Genomic DNA, 23,264 nt, shown 5'->3' with positions numbered 1-23,264 from the left:
CTTACGAAGCGTAACTTCAACGTAAGTGCGATAACGCGGCAACGATTATATTATCGTCTCTTATAATCCTCGTAACAGCGTTGCACGCGATGTAGAAGTTCGTGCGGCAGAGTGTTGTATAGAAATTAATGATAGTCAATTAAAGCGGAGAAAATGATGGAAGTCAAGAAAAACAGTCGTATCATTTATAGACGTAATCGAATCTCTCGCAGCCATTATATAATCATTCTCGCTGTAGCGGCGAGAACATTTGGATAATTAAGTATATTATCTCGTTCGATTGCCGCGCAGCATCCGAATAAACGGCTGAAGCGACGAAATAATTAAGAAGGAGTATTTTCCGGTGGCTGCGAATTTAGTTTCGTCGCGAGCGATACCGCCGGGTTCGCCGGAAATGAAATTGCGGCGGGACGTTTGATCGAACGGAAATCAACACGGCCTCGTGACCCGCGCGAACACGTGATCAAACATATTGATGCAACGGTTGACGAGAGTCTAATTAACGACCACCTCTTGCCGGCGTGCTCTCTCTCGGTTCGACTAATTGACCGTTTGCTTCCATTGCAACATGTCGTCCACACTGATCAATATTCAGCGAGCGCCGAGTAAGCGGCACGAGAAACCGATAGAGAACGCGAGAAGGAGAGAAGAAAAAAAAACGTCGAGGGTGTGCTCGTTCAGGGGTGCCGAGTTCAGATACGTACGTGCAATCCTACGCACACATCGACACTCACACACGTACAGACGGACGGAGGGCGATTCTAGTGGGTGCTTGTGCTTGGTCAGCACTCAAGGGGTGAGGTCACCCTACGGTCCAGCGAGCCAATGGCGAGGCTGAATCTTTTTCATCGATACGACGGTAGTTGGGGCAGATCGGACCGTAGGGGGATGAAATAAAATGGTGGACAAAGCGAAAGCAGCGGTTATTTTACAGCGTGAAAAGTGTTATTCCGTAACGACGACGATAAAATTAATAATGCGACAATAAGTTCAGGTTTTGCAATATTTTGAAAAATATTTTCTGGTGTATTTTTCTTATAATTCTCGTTTTTCCTATAAAATATAGGGTCAGAAGAGAAATTTATATAATTTATATTTATAAGCTAGCTACGCTGACATTACATATTTTTCGTGGTCTTCGAGATATTCTTCAATCACTTGAAAAATGTATAAAAGACTTTCATAAAAATTTCTAAATAACAACATCGTCGACATTGCGGAATGACAAAACATGTCGCGGAATTCTTCGGAATCGGAATTTTTCCCAGCTTGAGTGAATTTCACATGACTACCCATCCGCCGAGGGGACGTGGCTCGGGCAAAAATAAAGCACCGGGATCGGAGGATCCATCCTCGCAGCGATGAGACGGCGAGATTCCTCGATCGACCTATCCGCGATCGGTTGCCGAGCATCGGGGCATTTCCCGAGGAACGGCGGAGATAGATAAAGATAGAAATTGTTAGGCTAAGAGGTTCCGGTGTTGAGGTAACCTTAAGATGATTTGATTCCACAGATAGCGGGACACTCCGCATTATCTGCCATCGTTATTTCCGGTCGGAGTCTTCGATTCACGCTCGAGAGCGCGTGGATCGACCGACCCTCTCGTGGAAATGAGAGTCCAATAACGAAAGTAACCTCCGAAAGTCGCGCACGGATTATCGCTTCTCCCCTGAGCTCCCGTGGCTGGCATTCGAATGGAACTTTGTTCTAAAAAAAGGGAATCGAGTCGTTCTTAGGCGTGGATGGCCGTTCCGAGAAGATTCGTTCGTTAGTAGAGAGTAACGATGGGTTTGAAGAGATCAAAAGAAAGATAAAAAAAAAAAAAAAAAAGCAAGTTAGTCTCAAGAGGATTCTAATCTGCCATTAATCGAAGACTTGTCGAGAGGAACTGTAATTATCGAAAGAAAAAGTTCAGGACAAGCTGCGACTTTCTAAATTATTAGGAAGGAGTACTTTTTATTTTTACAACATAGATAATTTTATACATTGCACTTTTTACAGTGCTATTGATTTTGATTTACAAAGTTTTTTTTTATAAATATAAAATTGGATAAATATTATAAATTATGTCTACTATGAGCTTACAATTTGTAACATGTTTGATTCTCGTATATTATTAGTTATTTGCACTTGAGTAATTTTTCGCGATTTTATTTTCATGATTAGAGTGAAACTCGATTGCATCATTTGTATGGCTACACGTGCCTTCAGTCACGCGTCTTTCTTCCGCAGCAATGGCGTGTGCCGTCCGGTTTTTGACCCGGAAACGGAGCACGAAGGTAGTACTGACCTCAGTAGACCCCTAAGAGCCCCTTAGACGTGCTTTAAAAGCGGCACAGAAACGAGTTTTGACGTCTCTTGACCACGTGCCAACGCCTTCTTCCGACGTGCCGACTTATCCTACTTTGCGAATGCATCGGAAATATACCGTGACTAGAAAGGGAATTCAATTCTTGGTTGCATCTTACATGTTTTGTTACTCAGACATTATTAATGCAGAAACCATCGCGCGCTGTCAGAAACATTTAAACATCAATATTTAAAATATAAAGATGTGATCGATAAACTTAAGACTAATCGGTGTGATGATAATTGTTTTTATTAGTAATAAAAGAAACTTTTCTATTTTTTATGCTTTAAAAATTTTTACATAACGCAGTAATATGTGTAAGTGTATTAAAAAAAAGAAAACAATGAATATATAACTGATTTAAATAATTTATGAGAGCACAAGCAAAATTTTAATTAAAAAAAATTTTTTTTTTTTTTAATGTATTTTGATGCCTTAGTATTTTGATACGAAAGTGTTAAATATAGAGAGCGCGTCTCTCAATAAGAATAACACAGTTTTTCACTGAAGGAATAACGAGAGAGTACTCGGTGGAGACGCGTTCAAACCAAAAGGAACAGGCGAGTCGTTATAGTAACACCTTAGCGTGAATCTTCTCTCGAATTTTTTTCTCTATTTCCTTTGCCGCCGTACTCCCGCCGTCCGAGGGACGGTCTCGGTATAAAGGACGATTCAAATAGTGCGGCACAAAACATCACTTAGAGGAGCCCGTCTCCCGTAGCGCAAACACGCTAATGGAGCCTCCACCAACGCGCGGCGGCGGGGTCTACACGTATACACGCGACCTTCTTTTCGCACCTACATCAAGGCTCGCAGATACATCGATACGTGAGCGTCTCCTTCTTCTTATCCACCTTTTACTGCCGTGGGTAACCGCGTAGGAGCCCCTTTGAAAATGTATATTTGGTCCACATCTTGACGAGACGCTTCTGGAAAGGACACTTTTCTCTCTCCTTCTCTTTCCGAAGATAATAATATCGACCCCGACGAATCTTAAATTTATCGTTGCGCCGTTATCGGTTATTCATCCTCTTAACCTTAAGAAGTATAAGCAAATTTGTCGCATAAGTGTGAAATATAATGCTCGTAAACTTTTATGCAGAATACAGAAATATAACAATAATTTTTTTTTTTTTTTGTATAAATAAATATATATTTAGATGAAAATTATATCGCATCTAAAAAAATTGTGTATACCATGTAGGTTACTGCTCTCATCGAAAAATTTATCGATTTTCTTAAAGTGGCTACAGATTTAATATTATATATTGCTCGCAATATTTTCAAGAAAATACGAATATATCGCGGAAAGGGGGATAGGTTTCGCATTAGAAGATCAAACAGAGAATTTTCTCGTTATTTTCTTGATATCGTATTACATCGGAAGTAACATATTCAAGGGAAGTAATGAAGAATCGCGTTACTAACGTTCGTATCTATAAGTAACATACTTTGAAGTGCTGTTATGCGTATGACGACGTGAACAAGTTACGTATCGGTTGTAAAGCTAACTAAACTGAACTTGTATGAACAATATTTATTTCTGCAGATAATTCTCGTATTATTCTAAAAAATCTTGTTTTATGTTAATTTCACTTCTGACCGAAAGAATCATCGAATTTTATTATCGAATACTTTATACAATCTCTAATATTGTAATCCATTTTAATTTTAAATTTAATTATACGATTACCATAGCAAAAACAATGAAGAATCGCGTTACTAACGTTCGTATCCATAGGATTTATGCGTGGAACTTAGAATAGAATTACGGAATACACACGTAGGACATAAATACATACAATTATCTAAAAGCTATTTGAACTGTAGTCTCTCTCTCTCTCTCTCTTTCTATCTCTGTTTGTCACAGTGTGAAAATTTCATATCGTGCCAATAGAGGACGAGAGGGGATACATAACTACCCTCTCCATTTAGGTATCTATATCGCGTGTACGTGTAGATAGGCATATGTGGTGTATCTGTTCGCGCGGCAACCTCGCTGTAGATCAAAACGACGTACCAATTTCACTGGGAAGGGGTGGGAGGAGAAGATCAGACAAAGAGGACGATATTGCGTGTGTGTTTGAATTTAAATTTCGAATTTCGACGTGACGCCCCCGCCCTTGGGAAACCCTCGGGAACGGCCCTGGTCAGCCGTCGGATGCAGTTTTCGGTCTCGCCGTCCTTCAATTTTTGAACAGGATCGGCCGGAGACGGATCCCGTGGGACGTCGACGCGAAGACTTTCCCCGTGGCGTGTTTGTATATATATATATATATATATATATATATAAATATATATACATTTATATATATATACATATATATATATGTGTATTCGAGGTAACGGCGACTCCATCCCCGAACTGTAAACTCCAAACAACCTCCGTAAAGGTACATCGCCAGGTCGCCATTTTCAAGTTATTTACGGGAGAGCAGCGCGTATACTCTATCTATCGGCGACGATCAGTGTGAAATAATCATGATGGGGTTAAGTCGGGTGTCTCGAGTTTAAGCGGTATGAACGATGCAGATGTTTCGAAGAAGCTTGACATCTCTCTTAAACAATATTTCTCAATGTTGTTGTCAAATTGTTGCTTTACTGTTAGGAGACTCGAGAGATTGCCGGGACAATTTTAAAAGCAGTTAATCTTTATTTCATATTGTCACAAAGAGTAGAAATTGTAATGTTAATAGGCAAAAAATAACATTTTTTTATTCATTTATGAAGTGACTATAAGAATAATTATCAAGAGATGATTGAGCAAGAAAGTTTGTCTAAATACTTTATACATACTGTAATAACTTTTTTTACGATATTTTTCTAAATTTAAATAATGCACGCAATCAAGGATTTGAAGCTATAAAATCAAGCCCTTGTCGCGGTGGTAAAAGTTTTTTATCTCGAAGCCGGGAATGCAATTTTTTTCAAGTATGCATCTAGATACAACAGAAAGACATAAAACTTCACACGACTTCTCTATGAGTATCCTGATCATCCAATCGGTTTCACCGTTGCTCTCGATCAACAAATTATCGAAAATTGCGTTCCCCATTCAGTTTGAGTCACATAGCTCGTGTCTCTTCATCTTCTCCCACCAGCATTCAAGTGGATGCCTCGTAAATCCCGATGCCTAGCGGCAAGTCCTGCGACCCTGTGATCCTCCTTTTTACTCTCGTTCCGATCTGCCTGGAGGAAGGGTTTTTTTTCGATCTTGTTCTTCCTCTTCTAGAAAATCTTCTATCGCCTGAGGAGAAAAAACCGTTGCGAAAAAATGCGGCTAGCGATCCCCGTTTGCGAAAGACATCGAGTGGGGAAGGGGAAGGGAGAAGGGTTGCTCGTGATGATGGTAAAAAAAGAAAATAAGAGAACCGTCACTCGGATACCGGAACTGACACTAAATCATTAATTTGGCCGGTCGGCTTTTTTCCGCAGGTAGACGAAAACCCTTTTCCCCGAGCAGGTATGTCGGGTACCCCTTTTGTGTGTCCTCTCGGGCTGCGCGAGAAAAAAAAAAGATACCGCTACTCTCTGCCCCGTTACGCCGTCCCTCCTTGCACCCCGGAAAAGAAAACACTCCGCACTGTCATATCGGGAACTAATATATTTTTGATTGATACCTACCGAGCGTTCGGAAAGAGAGAGAGAGAGAGAGAGAAAGAAACGGGACCCGGCTTTCCCACGAGGCGAAAAAACGAACGGGTGACACGAAAAAAAGTCGTTGTCCAAACAAACACACCCATCGTGCGTGACTTAGGAATTGCGCGGATAGTTTTGCGCACTCATGATGAACGTGGGTTACGCAACGACAGAAAATTATAATGCGAAGATGATCTTCCGTGACTCGCAGTATCGTTGTATAGATGAATCGCACGTTAACGTAGAGATAAAAGAAAATAATTAATCAAATAAACGCAGTCGAGTTAAAATACACAGCTTATTTATTTTGCTGTTAAGTTTAGCGAGCAAAGACTTGCGTTTGTAATGAAATACAGAGATATAGCATTGAGAACTGTCGTATAAATAGTGATGTATTATTTTTTTAATATTCCTATCTTATATACAATATTTCAAAGTCTTCGAATTTTAATCGAGATTCTGAAATATATTCCGGAATATCGTCTTTATGGCATTTATATCGTGCTTGGCCGATGAGAACAAATGTCATCTTTTGAATTTCAAGTTCAACGAAATTCGACGACGTTATGCGAAAGAAGATCATCGGGAATATTGGAACGTATCCGTATTTCGGGGATCGGCGATAGACTCCATTAAAGGGTCGAACGCGACTTAATATGCGACGTCACGAAGTCGGAAGGGGGTAGGAGCGACCTCTCTTGCTCTCGTCTCTGTGCTCGCACAATGGACATCTAATTCGAGTGCCGGCTCTCGTCGCGGGAAAGACGGAAAATCGGGAAATCGGCTTTTCGTCCAGATGAAACGCGAAAACCAAAATCCCCGATGTAATCCTTCCTTTCAGGCCGCGATTTTTTTTTTCGCTCTTTCGTTCGTTCGCCCCACACAGGCGCGTACACGCGCGCTCTCCCTTCCTCTCTCGCTCTCTCGCTCTCTTACATTCTGTGCATCATTCGACCCTCAGCGCGTTCGCGTCGACTTCTGCACCCCGTCTGTCTCCGAAAGGTTGGTGCGCCCCGTCCCGAAATTTTAAGGGTTAAAAAATTGCACTCGACTCGACAATACGTTGCCTAAAAAGAAAGAGAGACGAGAAGAATGTGAGCGAGCGAGATGACCGAGCTATATTCTCAATAACATCTCGATATATTTGTCTCGTTTTTGCTCCCTTTTTTTTTCTCTACCCCTACCTACGTTCTGTATCTATCGCCTCTCACAGAAATAAATAACGAAATAAATGACAATCGTCCCCGAAAACTGTTTTGGGTTTTGTAGCGCGACCATCCTTTTATCCCGGGGCACGTTTTTTTCCCTCGCGCTCCCGTTTCGCGCTTTTCCTCCGGGCTCGGCCGGGGGAAAACGTGACTCCGACGACCACCCGGCTAGAAATTTATTAGATATTTACTGCGCTTCGGTTTTGCACAGCCGGAAGGGAAGATTATCTCGTCCCGCTCCGTCTCGGCCGCGTAATTGCCGTCGCGCGATACTTGTTTCGTCTCGCATTTCTCTCCTTCTTCTTTACTTATAGTCGCACGGTAGATTTATCGAGTTAATTCATAATGCCTTTATGCGACAACATCTCAAGAGATTAGAGGAGATAGAAATATGAAATAGAGTAGACATCGGAAATATTAAAATGCAACTTTTATTCAGAAAAAATATAACATTTTCATAAATATGATAATTTGTATAATGTTTATGTTACTGGAATACGCATAAAATTAATTAAAATATAAACATAATTTATGAAATTAAACGTTTTATAATATTATATGTATAATAATAATAATAATAGTTATTTCTTATCTGTACTTTTGATTTTAATGGCCATTGCTTTTATCTCTTAATTTTATTTATAATTCATTGCTCTTCTTTAATTTTGATTTTAGAGAGAGATATAAAATCTCAATTAAATTAATGGTACACTTGAAAACTGTCTGAAACGATTAAAAGATTGTCAATAGTGAACGATAAACGACGGTTTATATATCCGGAACGGCTCCGCAAATTTAGCTAATGGCCGTAGTCGCCAGACTGATGGTGGTGACCGGAAACTCGCAGAATCCTATGAATAAGAAATGGAAATTAGCGTTTACTCCTCTTCGCGGATTCGTCGGCTCGCTTTCTCCGCTTTTTCCGTTTCCCTTTCGCTCGTTCGAGTACCGCGAGGTAAAGTTCGTCGAGGGCACCGCTGTCATCGTCGTCGTCGGTAGGCAAAAAGAGAAGTCAAAAGGTCGGAAAGAATTTAATATTAAAAAACTGTCATTCTGTGTCGATATGAAAATTCCAAGGATATCAGCTACCTTTCTCCGACGTCTGTTTTCTTCACTCCTTCCTCCCGCATTTGCTCCGCGTATATCGCGGTTCCCTTCGCCGTCCCCACCTCCGCCTCCTCCTTCTCCACATCCTCATCTTTACAGCGGCAGACTCTCTACCGGGTGCTCTTATTGTTTGGCAAGACCCGCCGCCAACAGGCAAATAAGGTTAAAAGATATTGATCTCGCGACGAGAGCTTGGAACGTGCTTGTTCGTCGCCGACGTGCTTCGACCAGCGATATTTATTATCTTACATTGTGGCATCGATCATGCGAAGACGCATTAATTAAAGAGAGAGACGTTACAAACATGAATCGATTTTGCAAAAAATATATGTTACTAAAAATACAGTGTCCGAGATCTGAAGATATTTTTAGTATTTTAACAACAGATTCTCCGACGAATTTAATATTGATTTTACTTTAGTAGGAAAATTGGGTCAGAAGTTGTCAAAGAACTTATCTCCAAAATATTTTTTAGAGAACATGGGTTGATCGATTTGAAAAATATAGTACAGCGAAGAATATTTGAGGTTGCGAAACTTTTTTCAACTATCTCATTATGATTCGTAAGAATCGATCAGAGGAGAATGAGTGGATGTTTAACGGGTGATATCATCGCGCGCGATATCGATTCTAATGCGAGCGTTCGACCCTGCCTGGAAACTTGTGACATAGCCGTAGGGACGACGTGCTCCGAGTATCACCCCTTTTTGCTGGGAATTAGGAAATTTTAAAATTGAGGGGTGCTCGCAGTGCCCACCGGACTGAACTAACGCGAGGATTTATTGGCAATTCCTCTAAAAAGGCTTTAGATTTATTTCCAATTTGCCGAAACGCTTGTATTTGACGGCGTGGAGCGTGCGGAAAAAGTGCCGAGTGCAAACATTTCGCACAACGGCGAATAATTGGATACAGAACGGTGGAGAAGTTTCGGAAAGTTCCGAAGTCAAGCTGGTCCATAAAGAAAGTAATAACTTTCGACACCATTGACCTTGGCGTATTTTAAACGGAGCTATAACTGAAACTCGGTTAATAGGAGTCGCAAGCTTTCAATCGAACGCGAACTTCGGAATTGTCCTTTCGATTTGAGTTTCTCTTACGCTGACGGAAAAAACTTTTGTATTGCGTTGAAAAGTGTTGTTTCATTTATTTCAGCGAAATCATCATTTCAATATGTCGCATGGATTAATAGATGAGTAGAATTTTGTAGGATCAATTACAGGATATTAGAGCATTACAAAATACTGCTGCGAAAATAACGCATATATAATACTTTATAAGTCAATTGACGCGAAATAACTTGTGAAATTTTAAAAAAGAATCGACGTTCTTTTATTTAGACATACGATCTAACATTTTTATCGTAAAAGCCGCATCTTTTGTCAAGAAATTTCGTTTAAGTGCTTTAAGAACACATGTTTTTGGAAGTACCTTGAATACGTGCACGAAAAACAGTATCCGTGCGCTATTTACCGTAAGGCGGGGTGTGCTAGCAGTTTAGGCACTTTAGAACTCAACGGCGCGATATGCGCGAGTGCGACTTACCTACGGAAGTACAACGACCAGCCGACGAAGTTTCGGCAGAACGAGCGAGTTGGAACTTAACGTAACTAGTTGAAGATCATTCCTTATTGTTAGCCTTTCGTTTGGACAACGGCAACTGCAACGGTAAACGTGTTAACTTCGCGATACAACGTCACCGCGGAATAAATCTTAGATTTGTAATGAAATTGTGTCCCACCCGAGACTGTTTGAGAAAATGACGCTAAAGCTGATAGTTGGAAATTGCAAAAGTGATATATCAACACGTGTGAAACATTTTACCACATCTATGTAAGATGTTTCAATTAGTTATCGCGAGTTCTTAAAAAGTATCCGTTGAATAGGTGACCGTGACGATATAACATGATTGAAATTAGCTGAGGAATAAAAAGCAAGACTTGGGACGCGAGCGAAAAGAGAAATAACAGCGGCCCGAGAAATCGAAATTGGAAATTGGCGGGACGGGGGAATGGATCGCGGTAAAAAGCCCCGACTTTTTACCGCGAAGGATCGTTAATCAGTCGAGTCGCGAACCGCGCGGTGTATCTCTCGAGGCTTCCGCGACCCGCTGACAAAAACGCGGGGAAACGGGGTAAAAGCGGCGACCTCAGCCCCGCCGTGGAAAGATTCGTAGATCCTCTACCGCTCGTCCGACCGTGGAAGAAAGCTAATGAGCGAAAGTAGATCGTCGCGCCGAGATTATAATTAAGCGAGAATAAGAGCACAACGGAGCGAGAATCGGGGACAAGAAAGGCACAGAAAAACCGTCATTTTTAAGCCGGAGATCGTTAGTCAGGCGTGTTGCGAATCAGAGTGCGGGCCAGAAGCTTTCTCGTCGAGAACGCCGTTGAGGACGGGTGAGTGGTGGGTGGTCCCGAAGGGAGGGGGACGGATGAGCAGAGGTGGGTTGGTGGGTGTGGGTAGCCCTCTAATCGATCGTGGCTGTCCACCCTTATCAGGGGGTTGGGAGAGCCGGTATATAGTCGAGGTCGGTCGTGGGGGTTGCCGCTGCTGCTACCGCTGTACTTCTGGCTGCTTTGCATGGCCGGCAAAGCTCGCCATCCCCACCCCACCCCCCCTTTTCCCCCCTTCTATCCCCCTTATCGTCCCTGGCCGCGACCCTCGCCGAGCCGCCCTCTCTCTCTCTCTCTCTCGACCGAAAAACCAACCCTTAAAATAGGGGCCGCAGACCACGGCCATTGTTGCCAGATGCCCCGCGCATTTGCATTTTCTCGCAGATTCCGTGAAAAATGAAGCTGCCCGTCTTGGAGCGTCCCTTCGGAGAGATACCCTACGCGGTATTAGGACAAGCTCCTGTGAACTTTTTGTCTACCTCCCCCACCCAACCGTCGCCGCGCACGTTTCGTGAAAGATCTTCGCGTTTCATTCCATTTTCCGAGAGATTGTGGAGAAATTATTTGTTATTCGCGTATGAAATGTGAAATCTGCACTGTTGCATCAAACATCTGACACATTCAGGTTAAAGGTGATAAAATTTATCTGAGAATAAATTTCATTCTAAATTCGTGAAATAATCTTGTCGAAATGACGATTTGCCGAGACTAACAGCAATCTTCGCGACAGTTTAATTAGATTAATTTTTAAGGACGTTTGTGAAATGTTTACAAAGTTTCGAGACGATCTTTAGAGATGATGAATCAGATGTCCCTTTTCTCGATAAGTTAATCAATCTCGTTTCCAAGATAAATACACTAGTCGGGTCTCCATCTGTATTTGAACGGTCCGTTATTTGAACGAGGCGCGTGAAATCCGTATTTACGCAAAGCCGACGCCACTCTATTGGCCCAAGACTTACACGCGACTCGCAGTACAAAGGACTAAGAACTTAGATACACGAGAAATACGAAGTCGATGTGTTTTATTACGCTTGTTTGCCGCTTGTCGTTTATTCGCCGTTGATCCGGCCATTGTGAAACGAATCGATACGCACCGTAATTGCCACAATATTAATTTTGGTATTGAAAATAACGACATCTCTTGACGAATGATTTTGTGGCCATAAATTAGCGTGCACATTTTGCATAGCTATGTTATTTTATTGTTCTCGCAAGGGCTCGTTAAAATATCTTGATACAGCCGGTTCTTTTTGTCGCTATTATTTTTCCTCCCGAACGTTTTCCCGACTTTTCCGCCTATAAGAATTTCCGCGGAAGTATATCAAAACAGACGCTTCATTTGCTGACCCAGAAAGGTATCGGCTGAGTGTTACCGTGTATGCACGGCTCGATACGCGTTTCACGGAATCTCGGGGCGATCGTAATGGGAATCGCTTCGCGGCTGTGTGAAGGAGCGAGTTTTTCCGGGAGGTGTAACCGGTGATAGATTCTCGCGTCGAGAAAATTTAATGGAAAAATCCGAGGTGTCAGACACAGACGCGCCGGCGATACGTCAGGCCATTCACGGCTCAAGCCTTCGCGCTCTCCGTTTCGGCGTCGTGGCGAGACGAGCGCGCGGGGAGAGAAGGCGGCCAGGCCGGGCGTGAGATATATGCCGGAAGTAACATTCGTCTACCGGCGAACAATCGCTGCCGCGCGTATGCCACGCGTGTCGCTTTACGTGGTTTTGAAGAATCCGGCGAAGCTCCTTCGCGCGCGGCGCGAATCTGCCGAGCGAGCCGAAATATTCCGCGCATTGTATACACACCGTCGAGCCGCATGCCCGAGATGCACGCGCCGTGTAAATCCCCGCTGATGGAACGGCGTGAAAGAATTAAATCGACCCCTTAAAGCAACCAACCAACACTTACCCGTCCGCTCTGTCAAGTAAACGAATTCGGCGCGCACGTATTTCCGTCGGTTCGATTCAATCGATGCGACATGTTGCCCGTGCTGGAAGCATCATCAAGGATTTATAATCGGGTCACCAGTTCGCGTTTCTGAATTACCTCATACGGATCACTAATTGCGCAGGTCGGACAGCGGGTAATTAACCCGTGACAACAGCCGACTCTTGAGTACGCGTAATTTCTTTCAACTCGTTCGAAGGATATATCAGTTTTTTTTAGTCTCGATTCAAGGGTACATCTATCTTTTCTCGACAGAATTTCTGTATTTATCAAGTGTAAAACGGCCTCAGAACGATGTTGTAAGGGTTGGTAGAATGGCAGTACTGACATCTGCCGATGGTTTCTGGCCAAACTAGACGTAGTCGAGGATGTCCCGAGTAGTCGGTAACATAGACAATCTAGTCCCTAGATCTAGTTTCTATTTAAGGGGTGATTTCTCCGTAGGGGTGTCCGAAGTTTGGATCCCCTTCTCTTTCAAAAGGGACGTTTGATCAAGGGGTGCTAAAGGGGCAATTTGCAACCATGAGAATGTACGGAGCATAGTAATGTGGATGTTATTATTTTTTGGTAGATTTCTTAAATCTAATAAGATTTCAAAATCGATTTTATCGAAAACGGATATTGCTTATTTTGTAAAGCTTCTCTGAATAATAAATATGAATAATGAACCGATAGAAATAAATCTTTCGAAATATTAACTACATTTTTATATATTAGCAGTATCGAAAAGTCTCTTTATTGTAGTATCAGAAAGTGTAAAGATTTATTATAAAATCCATTTTCGGAAAAGTCGTGCTAATAAAATACGCAGTCGTGAAATAATTTGTGTTATATCAAATGGAATTACACCTACTAGATTCTATTAATAATTCGGTATTCAGTGAAGATTACATCTTTCAAAACTATTTTTGAAATCACACATTCTTTTAGATCACATATTTTTTTTTAAATTTTAGGATATATAAAAAATGTACAGATATTAGAATTTTTTATATATCTTTGAAAATACGATTTTATAAATCTTTAATTGGCTAATGTAGAAACTCTCAAAAAAGATCATTAGCCAATTTTGTTTATGTAGTTTTTAGTAGCTATTTTTGAAAAGTACATGGCTGTTTATATAACTAAAAATTTTCAAACATCTAGATATGTATATCTTATGTATACCAAATCATATTTTTACTTATGGTTGAATAAAATTTTTAGTTATTTAATTTATATAATAATTTATAGATATTTAAGGTATTTATCAAATATATTTATTTAGTTATTAATGAAATGCTCTTTTCAAACTATTGAATTATAGTTATGAAATGCGTTAAAAAACGCGCCTCAACGATGTTTTCTAAACATTAGAATTTTGTTTTTTGTTGGAATTATATTTACGAAACTTGAATACTATATCAAAAAGTTCGATAACGTAGCTTTGCTTGGCCGAATGGTTGCCAGAGGCGCACTGGATTAATTTGGCAAATTGAGCCGGTTCTTCCATCGAGTCCGATAATTCGGTGACTACCTCTACCCACGTTGTATCTGTAAGGTTGTATCCCACCTTGCAATTCGTCCGCGTCCCTCGCGAGTCGGTTGGATCCGTACCTGGAAGTCTCCGGACTGGTTAAAGGGAATTCCAGGTTCCTGGGCTGCATAGCTAGTTCCCTAATCGAATTAGAGGAGTCAGGATATTGCGTGCCGCTACGGCACCCTCAATTGTTTTAAGTCGACATCTCCGCCGAACTGTTTCCGTGTACCGCTCTCCGTCTCTCTCCCCTCCGGACATCGAATTTGAACTAAACTATCTGCCGACCGGAATATCGAATTATCGGCTCGTCGAAAAAGCTCCCGCCTATCGGCCGAAATGTTAGCTCCTCCTCTCGATCTTCGGCCGAAAATCAGATTTATCGTAAACGAATATTCGACGATGTTTACGGTAGCGCACGTGTGCGCGCAACTTCTGACAGGCGCAGTATTTTTAGGGAATTTGTATATTTAAAGAAAAAGAATCAAAAATTTTTATAGCAAAAGAAATTAAGAAATAAAAGTATTGATCAATTAGTATCTGATAAATTGTTATATTTTACAATTATTTTCTAATGGACTTTGTTTTAAGACAATTTTGTTTCTTAAGATTAATATTATTGTCATGTGCGAAGATTTTACTTGAATTATTTTTTATATAGAAAATTTCCGTTTAGATTAATTTAATGCAAAAATCGCAATATTTAATTTATATTTCTAACTAAAATTTTTATTTATGTACTTTTCATTTTGCATCGGTTTTATATTGACTACTAGTTTTTTATTATCAATCTAAACGCTTGTACATTGCAAAAATAATAGATACATTTGGTTTATTTATTTCATCAAATAGTTATTTGTCGACCGACAATATTCATCTAACAGAATATCGTTAAGAAAAATTTTTATTTATTGTAATCTTTATTTTGCATCGGTTTTATATTGACTACCAATTTTTTATTATCAATCTAAACGCTTCTACATTGCAAAAATAATAGGTACATTTAGTTTATTTCATCAAACAGTTATTTGTCGACCGACATCATTCATTCAACAGAATATCATTAAGGAAAATGACTGTGCATACTTTACTACCATCACACAAGGTCCGTCTTTAACTTGCACTAACGACCAAAGTTTTTCGGTGTCCGAGCACCGTAGACTCTCAGTATCATAAATTCAAAATGGCGGTTTCTCTGGGGGCGAAAACAAAAGCCACTCGGCTTGTGTTCGGAGGCCTCATAGGGTCGAAGTAGGTGGGCAACCCTTCTGAACTCTCCTTTACGAGGAAGACCAGCGGGGGGCGGCTGGAGGGAAGAAGCTTTTCGAAGGGTCGAGCCACCGAAAATGGCGGACCCAATTAAGTGAGTCTGGGCTAGCGTGATGTGTACGTGTGTCATGGAAACCTTAAGAGGCAGAAATAATTAAGGCGGAAGATCACACCACAGTGCTTTGAAAAGAAATACGAACCTTTTTTTCCCGAAAAAAATCTTGTATCCACATGTCAAATTTCTTTCGTCTCGAATGAAACATTTTGTTTTGTAAACGATTAGGAGTTCCAAAAAAATACAATGATTTCAAATCTATAATAAAAAAGATTGAAAAAAAAAGATTTTTATGGATAAAAATTTTACAATTAAGAAAGTAAAGAAATTTCTTTGTTGTAAGAATATAAAAAAAGAATGATATTATATATATGATAGTTATACGAATTGAATTACGGTCACTTTATTAAACTGCAATACCGGTTACTGCAGAGCCACAGCTCTTTCATTTCTCTGAATGAAACACATCTGGTCCAGAACAGGATGGGCGAGATGCTCACAGATTAACCCATGATCTCTGATCTCACCTGACCGGATGCTGGACCTCCTCTTATGTTCGGAACAGGTGTTCCATTTGTATTCTCTTGTAAATAGATATGTTTCTATCAAGCGCCATTCTTAAATTAAATCAATATTGAATGAAAAATTACACGGAAAGAGGGTGCAATTATTATTTCCGCGGATGCAAAAACATAATCTGTATAAATTTCAGCAACAAATATTACTTCGTTAAACTGAAGCGAATTTTAATTCCATCATTAATTAAGCTATGCACTCCACCGCGACGGGCCCGGGGAACTCTCGTCGTTAATCTTACGAATAACGCTTGACGCCGCGGGTGATCATTAATAAAGACGCTTCCGATACAAGATCCGCGTTAACAAAGTTCCGCGTTTTCCGTGCACATCGGTGTCTCGATCGGCCGCCAACCGCGATCGATAAAGCCCGCAGTCGCGCGACTCGCGACAGAGTCTCGAAGAAAAGCCCCCGCGCGGATCATTATTTCTCTGGATCGTCTCCAAATCTCCCGACGTATATTCCTATCCAGGCAGACTCAAGGCTCCTTCAGCGGCACAAGTTCAGAGGTTGCGAGGACGACGGGGGACCACCGTTTCCAACGGGCGATCCTCGCGCACCTCCGCGATCTTCCTTTCACATTATTTCCTACTCGAGACACGCGACGTGAAAGGGGACAAAGCAGCAGTCGTATCCAAGATCAGGAGGTGGAAGGGACCCGAGCAGGGGCAGGAGAGGCACAAGAGTCCGAAGAAGACGGTTAAGGACTGCGGGATCGCAGGGGGGGGGGAGGTCTGATCCTCGCGCGAGAGAGAGAGAGAGAGAGATCGCGGATCTCAAAGGTGAACTGCTTCTTTGAGACGGTATTAGCCGGGTGATTCCATCGAATTTGCGTCCTCTCCGGCCTTGAGAGTTCGATCGCGAAACGCGATACCTTGTATATTTGTAGAAGTAATAACGGGTGTAAAGGGACGAGATGGCCTCTCCGTGGAAGGATACCGAGGGACGGCCGCCCCTCCCCCCGAGGGTAGTGGGTCGTCGCGAAGGTGAGGAGGCGAAGGAGGTGAAGGGTAGCTTGGCGACACTCAAGTCTTCCCTCTCCTTCCTCTCTCTCTCTCTCTCTTTCTCTTTCTCACTCGCTCGTGCAGTTTCTCTCGCTCTCGCTTGCTCCCGGAACTGTACAAGGGTCCATCTCATAGCAACGCCCACGGAAACTCGAATCGATACGACGCACTGTTCTGGAAATTCGCCGGATTTTCGCGCTCGTTTTCGAATTTTGCAGTGAGCGCCTTCGACGCTCGAAATTGCACGGCCGCGGAAGATCAGCGCGTCGCGTCGCGCCGCGCCGCCGCGCCGCCGGAATTTTCGCGCCCGAGGCTCGCGACTTTGCCCGCGCGACGCTGCTCGATATGCGAATCGATATAGTGGGGGCAAAATTTCTAAACAAACGAAGGGATTAAAATGCGTACTGATAATGTTGATCGAATGCAAATAATTGCAGCACGCTTTTTTATTGCTTAACATAGTGATTTTTATTATTTACTAACATTTCGACATAAAATATTTCTCGTATTTTGAGATTCGTGTGAAAAATTTCCATAAAAATCCCTCTCGGAACATATAGTGAGAGGAAGAGTACAGAGGAAATAGTATTGTACAAAAGAAAAAAAAAAAAAGATTAGTTGAGTCTTTGTATTATAATATTATTGATAAAAGTCTTCTTATCAAATCGTCGTGTCGATGCATCTACTTGACTCCTCGGTGAAAGAAGCGTGCAAGCTCTCGTAATGCATACTATATACGAGAGTCTGCATCTTTCTACGCTTCGATTATTACCCTTCTTTACGAGAAACAGTATCCAGAGAGGTAGCCCGTATTTCCTTCTTACTAACGTATCGCGCGGACGCGAGAGACCGAATCGAGATGAAAATCGCAATCCTTGTATTCCTCTCTCCTTGCATTGATACGCTGGAAAAATCGGTATACATATATTGGCGGCTTACGTACACCCAGGTCTTTGCATTATATTGTAGCAATTATAGTGAGATTACATATCATTATAATTAAAGCATTCGGAAAAATAACATCGATATATACGGAAACGATATCAATTATCTGCTTTAAAATTTTATTCGAACAACAATTGGACACTAGAATGCAAAACGTACTCTTTACAATTAATTTTGTCACTTTTAGGAAATTATTATTATCCACAATTATTATTACAATTTTCCGCACAAATATTGAAGAAACGATTAATTTGCGCGTTTTTAATGAAGCATACTATTTGCCATAACATAAATATTGAAATTTCCTTAACACAAATCTTTCTTCTTTATTTACACACAAAGTGGAATCAGTATCGCGCAACTTTGTCGAAGTGCTAGGACTGGATGTAGAAATGGCGCGGTTGGAATGCGAGAGGAGCCCCTCTTCGTTTTTATCGGCGTGTCCAGCCAGGCGTCTTGTCATGCATGGCCGATATTGATATGTGCACGCGTGTATCCGAGAGCAAGCCGTCGACGGAGAAGCGGGTCCCTTTCTCCCTTCGTGAGGACATGCTCCTCTTTCGTCTTCTTCTTCCTTTTCTCGTTTCACATTCGTTTTCAGAGCGGAAGTTCGTGCACGAGAAATCCGGAAAATTGGACGGAGCGATCGCGTCTACTGTTGCCGACGAGCGTTCTTCAAATGAACGATCAGCTGGAATCCTATAAGTCGGCGGGGTCGATAGTTGGAGCAATGTAAAACATTTCGAGTAGCTCGCAACGACGTGTGCAACGGCACTTTTATTGAAGAAACATCTTTCGGGCCTCTTGTTGAAGCAATCGACAATAATATGTTTATTTCGCACAGAGACTTGCTAACACTTATTTAGTTAATTATAACAATAAAATATTTAGGAGATATGCACGATAATTTGTTTATCCAAATGTATATTATTTGTTTTATCTCCAAGCTGCGAAACAAATTCAAAATTTCAAAGGTTTTTGTAAATTACAGAATATATTTATACCTGCAAGAGGATTAATTTTGTTTGTGAAATTTGCCACAATAAAATTTCACTTGGTTTACACGACACTTTTGTTACATTAAATAGAATTTATTAATTCAGGAAATAGTTATTTTTGCATGAAACACTTTGAAACATTAAACATATGCAATTCTTTATGCATTTCTGTTGTAATGCGCAAAGCAACATATATAAAACGTATGTTACAATGTAATAATGATTTTTATGCGTGATATTGAATGCGAGTGATGATTAATATAGATAGTTCTAACCAGTTGACCACCACTGCCGCGAATTTGTCTACACGGGCGATTGTGGTCACTCAACGCAGGGTGTGCCTGGACTATTGCGTTACCGGATGATCCAGTTTTCATTCCGGTTTCTTTGGTGAACTTTACCCCACGAACGAGGCGAGCGCTGTCAACACAGAGGCGCGCGCACGGAATGACAAATGTTGTGCCGACCGCTAATGTTGCTGCACAACAAATTATATTCAAGGCGATAAAATCTATCCCCAGAGTTAGATAAATAGTGCTCGAAGACGATACGCCGTTTATAACTCTGCGACAGGATCTCGTCTCGTTTTTTCCTCCCTCAGAATTCTTCAAACACGCTATCGCTTAAAATTCTTAACTCCAAATGCAATCTGTTGATAAGCAAATTTCCTGTGTCTAATGATTTCTTTCTCTCTTTTATGTTACAGAATCGACGAATATCCGAACAATTCATCAAGAAATCTCCGTCGATCAAGATATTCTAGAATTAATTTTACAATTTAAGAGCTAGTCGATTAATCTACCGATTAATCGGTGCGATAAGATTTATCGCGTGATCACAGTTAATGTAGAACGATTGTTAGCTTCGAATGCGCCAATCTGAAATCTCGAAAATTTCGAGATAAATAAACGTATGAGTGAACACGCCCCACCCAGGAATCGTTCCGGCCTCATCCTGCGCTCCTGTGTTGCTCCGTTCTCCTTTCTGCTTCCTCGGACATTAATTTCGTACAGCGTGTTGCAGGTGCGCCGTCAGGTAAGTACGTGCGATATTATTGGCCAATGTCGGGCAGACGCGAAACCCGAACTGTTGCGACTCGGCACGATCCCCATTAACCGTCCCATAAACAGATAATCGTGAATTTCCCGCCGATACCGTCCGCCCAATCAGATAAGACGGTACGTGGAGATACGAAATTATTGTCCTCGCATTTCTCGGCTCGTTCGAGCCGAGGTTCTCTGGTGTAAGTGTTAATTAAGGACAGATCGCGATTGGATTGGCGAGACGTCTATATTCGCGACATTACATATGCGTTTTAACTGATAAACGATTGATCTTGGAGAAATTTAGTTTCCAATCGATATATCGTTTATTATATCCCAAGGTTAGAATATTATTGGCTTAAACGAAGCGTAATTTTCAAGTGTAAAAATAAGAATCCGGACAAAACATGGGGTAAATAAGTTTGTCATCGAAAAGAATAGCTATAATTTCAGTACAATAGTAGTCTTGCAACTTGTGTATCAAGAAACTTCGCATTGAAAAGATCTTCGTTCCATTAACAAACTTTCCATTCTACCAACATTCGCACGAAGATACAGAAAGCACGCGGTTTGAAATTTGCATAACAATTCGCGCCGTATAATTCTGCCGCGCCGAAGCGGCTTTTGATACACGCTTGTAAAAACATTGCCCGCGAATAGTCGCGTCGCGCAGCTAAACGAAGGATTTTCGCGCGATTATTTGGAGACGCGGCTACGTCTCTGTTTGTTCTACGAAGTGTAGAACGGAGTCGCGAGGACGAGAAAGAGGAGTACTCCGTTAATCATTATCCTGGGGTATGTCGAGAGGGCGAAGGAAGCCTCCTTTGAGGCCGGACCACGGCTGCTCTGCCCGGAATTCCAGGGACTCGGATTACAATTTGGCGAGTCCAGGGCGAGGGGAGAGTAAAATGGCCGCCGGCGGTAGGGTAGTTTTGCTCGCCGTAGGGTGGCTACGAGGGTGGCTAACTGGGTGGTCGACGAGCAGCGGTAGGAGCACGGGGTCGGAGGGGGGCAGGGGATAGTAGTGGCGCAGGAGGTGGAGGAGGAGGAAGAGGTGGAGGTAGCGGTAGGTAAAGGGGACGCGGTGGTGGCTGAGGGCCGGGGCAGCGGGGACCGACGCTAGCCACAACCCCTTAAGGGTCGAACGAACCCTTGCACCACTACACAGAGTCCAAGAACCCCGACTATCTCTCTCTCCTTCCCCCTCGCTCTCGCTCTTTCTCTCTCTCTCTCTCTCTCGGTTCTCTCCTTCCGTTCGCATTCGCCGCTACACGCTGTCTCTCCGTCGCGCCTTGCACGCTCGCTCTGACTCTCGATTTGTCTCGCTCTCGTCCTCCTCTGTCCCGTCACCTCACCCCGTAGTCGCCCTCCCTGCCCCGGCGCTGAACAACCTTTATATCCACAGTCGCTATACCCACCACCACCGAGTACCGAGTACGTACGTACTACCTAGCTCGCGTTATTCCCGCGTACGAGGGAGGGAAACGAGAGTGAGAGAGAAAGGGAGAGGGAAAGGGGAAGAGAGAGAGAGAGGAACGGGATACACAGGGTGGCGGGCAGAAAGGATAGAGAGGGACGAACGTGATGTGCCGTGAGTAAGCAAGGGCGAGACAAAGAGGACGAGTGTTTGAGGGAAACGGAGATCGCGACGGCTGCGAGGAGCGAGGAGAAGAGAGAGAGAGAGAGTTGGAGATTGAAAGGGGCGAGAGAGAGTGAGAAAGGGTTGGGCAAGCGGAGCGCTCGGGCAAGGGTGGAATTTTAGAGCCGGGACCAGCCTTAAAATACACGCCGCGCGAAATGCCGGGCGTGAATTAGAGTTCCCGCGTATACACGCTCTCTGCTTCTCTCTCTTTTCGCCGGCGAGACGAGGAGAAGCGAGGCGAGACGAACGACGAGCGAACGGACGTACGTACCTTCGGAATTTTCGCATAGCCGCAGAAGCGTCCGTTGTTTCTGCCAGTTGCATACGTGCCGACTCGAAAGGAGAATTTCGACGATCGCACTTGTAACGACGGGCGTCGCAACGCTCATTACACGGGGGGGTCGCTTAAATGAAACTCCTGGAGTTTCCGTTAAGCTCAACCTTCAACTCGCCGATGCACCATCCAGTCTTTGCCTTACATAAAAGTTGTACATCCATTCTTCGAGCTGCTTTCTTTCCGCGCTTTCACTTTTACGCGATCGAAAGCCTTTCTCTAAAATTAGAATAATACAATTCAAAATAATATTTTTATATTTTTCGTGCGATCCGCTAAATGCATAAAATTATCGACAAGTCGGCGGAACATCATATGTGCGACGAGAAAATTGTGCGAAGCGTATGGAATTATTTTGATCCGCCAACTCCGCATCGCGGAGTCGATAATCACGAAATGATTACGGAACTTTGCGATTTCAAATTTTATTCCTCGCCGCGAATAAATTGCGATTTGGAATCGTGCGCGAAAATAAACGGGAGAAAACGGAAGGATGAGAAGGAGGGGTTGAGAGGGAGAGAGTTGCGGGGACAACCAAAAGACGTAAGTCAGTTGGACGTGAGAAGTTTCACGATGTTAAGACTTTTTATCCGAGAAAAGGAGTGGAGATACAATCAGGATGCCGCGAATAGCATGGATGCAAATAGAACTTAAATTTAAATTTCAGCAAAAAATACAATTTCTCCCGTGGTTTTTACTTTAGTGTAATAGGTCTCACCACGCTTGAGTTTTTAAACAGTTTGTCAGGTGCGCGTTGTAAAATATTCATTTTTCTCATAAAAAAAAAGGAGATAGGTACCTGGCCGTCGATAGAATGTCGCTCGATTCGACGTTATAAAAAAAGAAAACCATCCGGTGCTGCGACGAATGGATCACGGTGGGAATCGAAGATGTATCGTGAATTTTAACATGTCTCCGAAAAGACCGATATAAGCATCGAGATTTTGCCGGTATGTAGGTTAAATCGAAACTACAGTGATCGTTGACGAATTATTTCTTCGATAGAAATAATATTGATGAGATGTCGACAGCAATTAAACTGCCATAGACGATTAAATTAATTTATTAAATATCTCGTGACAACTAGTCTGTGCAGCAAAATTTTGCTTTCTAAATATATATTTGAATATTAATTTAAATATAGATTGTATTAAGAGATTGATTTCATTACAGTTAATTGATAATTGACATTACAAATCTTGTACAATTTTATTCGTAATAAGAGTTCAAAT

At 42.2% G+C, this 23,264-nt stretch overlaps 1 protein-coding gene across 8 annotated transcripts in view; it reads left to right on the top strand.

Annotated features, from left to right (window-relative positions):
- The window catches only part of LOC105676454 (far upstream element-binding protein 2-like), a 293,337-nt gene that overhangs the window by 114,340 nt on the left and 155,733 nt on the right, over window positions 1-23,264 (top strand). For all 8 annotated transcript variants that reach the window (XR_010889222.1, XR_010889221.1, XR_001101389.2 and 5 more), the window contains one exon: window positions 19,720-20,048. The gene's annotated coding sequence lies outside the window, so the exon portion shown is untranslated. The remainder of the gene's footprint in view (window positions 1-19,719; window positions 20,049-23,264) is intronic.

This window comes from Linepithema humile, chromosome 3 (assembly GCF_040581485.1).
Source record: "Linepithema humile isolate Giens D197 chromosome 3, Lhum_UNIL_v1.0, whole genome shotgun sequence".
NCBI lineage: Eukaryota > Metazoa > Arthropoda > Insecta > Hymenoptera > Formicidae > Linepithema > Linepithema humile.
This window is presented reverse-complemented; position numbering and strand designations above follow the sequence as displayed.